The following is a 2,620-nucleotide window of genomic DNA, read 5'->3' on the forward strand; positions in this document are numbered from 1 at the left end:
CTGTGTTTGGTATCTGCGAAGAGAGCTTCAATAAACGGTAAGTTAATATGTAATTTCTTTAATAGTTTAAGGAATTTACCAACTTGTTCGTCTGTGTGATCTTTCCTTGTCGCATTGGGGTATGGCACACGAGGTTTGTACTCTTTACTTACCGGTTTTCACTCACTGTGGTCCACCTCACCTTTACCTTTACTTGCCACAATTTCTTGCCTTGGTTTTGGTTTAGGTTGAACTAATCCCTCCTTATCTTGAACGGTAATTGCATTAATCTATTCCCTCGGGTTAGATTCAGTATTACTCGGCAAGCTACCTTGTGGTTGTTCAGAAATCAATTTAGCGAGCTATCCTATCTGAGTTTCGAGCCCTTGGATTGATTCTTGTTGATTCATAACTGTTGTTTCAGTATTCTGAAAATGAGTTTCTGACACCGAGATAAACTTCGTTAGCATCTCCTCAAGGTTCGGTTTCTTTTCTCGCTGGTAAAGGGGTTGCTAAAAACCCGGAGGATGTTGTGGCTTTTGATTTCCTTGGCCACCCCACAAGAAGTTTGGGTGGTTCCTCCAACCAACATTGTAAATGTTACTATATGGGTTATTTTGAAGTCTAGAATTATTATTACCCATATATTGAACTTGTTCCTCCTCGGTGCTAGGATTGAATGTTGGATAATCTGTGTGTACTTCTCTTCCACTTGAATCACACCTCATCACTGGCTGTACCTGAGTAGAACCATACAAACCATCAATCTTTTTATTTAAAAGTTCTACCTGGTTAGATAACATAGCTTTCGTTGGCTTTGTTCTCATGACTTGCCACTGATAGTTATTCAGTGACATTTCTTCAATAAATTCATAAGCTTCTTCAGGTGTTTTATTGTTCAAAGTTCCACTGGCGGCCGTATCGATAAGTTGCCTTGTTCAGGGGTTCACACCATTGTAAAAAGTTTAAACCTGTAGCCAAAGTGGTAACCCATGGTGAGGGCACCTCCTCAATAGATCCTTGTACCTCTCACATGCATCATAAAGAGTTTCTAAATCCATCTGCACAAAAGAAGAGATATCATTCCTTAACTTAGCCATTTTAGCCGGCGGAAAATATTTAAGTAAAAAATTTTTGGTCATTTGTTCCCAAGTAGTGATTAACCCTCATGTTAGCAAGTTCAACCACTGTTTAGCCTTATTTCTCAATGAAAAGGGAAATAACCGAAGGTGAATGGCATCATCAGAAACACCACTGATTTTAAAAGTGTCGTAGAATTCCACAAAACTTGCTAAATGAGTATTTGGATCCTCATCCTACAAACCATCAAACTGAACAAACTATAGTATCATTTGAATTGTATTAGGTTTCAGTTCAAAATTATTTGCAGCAACAGCAGGTCTAACCATACTCAATTCGGCTCCTGTTAAATTAGGTTTAGCATAATCATACATAGTATGAGAAGCAGGATTCTGGTTTACTAGGTCTGCAGCAATCGCAGGAGGTAGCGAATTATTCTGATTATTAGCCATCTCCTTAGTTGTGGTTTGAATGTCGTCCTCTTGTCCTTCCTCTATGTATCTTAGGCTTCGCCTTATTTCTTTTCAGTTTCTGCGAGCTGTGTTTTCGATCTCATTATCAAAAAATAGAGGTCCTGACGGGTTTCTTCTAGTCATAAACTATAAAAACCTACCATAAGAGAATAAAAGAAAATTTATTAATATAAACAAAATTAAAATTAAATTAAATTGCAATAAAATAAATGGCTAAAGTAATAAAAATTAAGCATTCCTAATTTCTTAATCCCCGGCAATGGCACCAAAAGCTTGATGGTCGCAAAACTAACTATAAATTTGACTAAGGCAAGCGTACCTATCGAACAGTAGTATAGTTGTGGTGAGACAGGAAATATCGTATCCACGACGACTAAAAGTACTAGAATTAACCTTCTTTTTATTATCTAGCCTAAGAATAAGGGTGTTTGTTCTTAAATTAAAACTAATTAACTAAACTAAGAATGCACAGAAAGTAAATTGGGGAAATACTTTTGGGAAAACTGATTGATTTAGACAATACCTAAGGAAAAATCCACCTAGACTTCACTTGTTATTTGACTCTGAACTAGATGATTTATTCACTTGACTTGATCCATAGAAATCCTTAATTTATATTATTATTTCTCTCGAGACTAACAACGTCTAACCCTAGGTTGATTAATTGAAATCTCTTTCTAATTAAAAACCCCTAGTGTTGCATTAACTTGATTTATGGATTCTCTTATTAGGTTTGACCCTAATCCAGCATATTTATGTCGCTCTATGTCTAGGGGTGCAATCAACTCCGCTTAATTATGCTAGATCTACTCTTAGACAGGGACTTTTGCTCCTCTGAATAAGCACATCAATACTTGAATCAATATCCTGGAATATTAAAGTAAGAATTAAAAATACATAATTAAGAACAAATCAAGTATTTATCATATAATTCAGAAAATAATAACAAGATCCATCTTAGGTTTCATCCCCCTTAGGTATTTAGGGGGTTTAGTTCATATGTGTAAAAGAAAACATCTCAGAAGAATAATAATAACAAAACATAAGAAAACCCAAAAAATCCTGAAGGAAATTGAAGGGATATCTTC

The 2,620-nt window shown here is 35.7% G+C and overlaps 1 non-coding gene across 1 annotated transcript; it reads left to right on the top strand.

Moving 5' to 3' along the window:
* The first annotated feature begins 966 nt into the window (after window positions 1–966).
* LOC128293671 (small nucleolar RNA R71) lies at window positions 967–1,073 on the top strand. The gene has a single exon (XR_008283849.1). It is a non-coding gene; the product is annotated as a small nucleolar RNA R71 (small nucleolar RNA).
* Window positions 1,074–2,620: the final 1,547 nt, after the last annotated feature.

This window comes from Gossypium arboreum, chromosome 5 (assembly GCF_025698485.1).
Source record: "Gossypium arboreum isolate Shixiya-1 chromosome 5, ASM2569848v2, whole genome shotgun sequence".
Lineage (NCBI taxonomy): Eukaryota > Viridiplantae > Streptophyta > Magnoliopsida > Malvales > Malvaceae > Gossypium > Gossypium arboreum.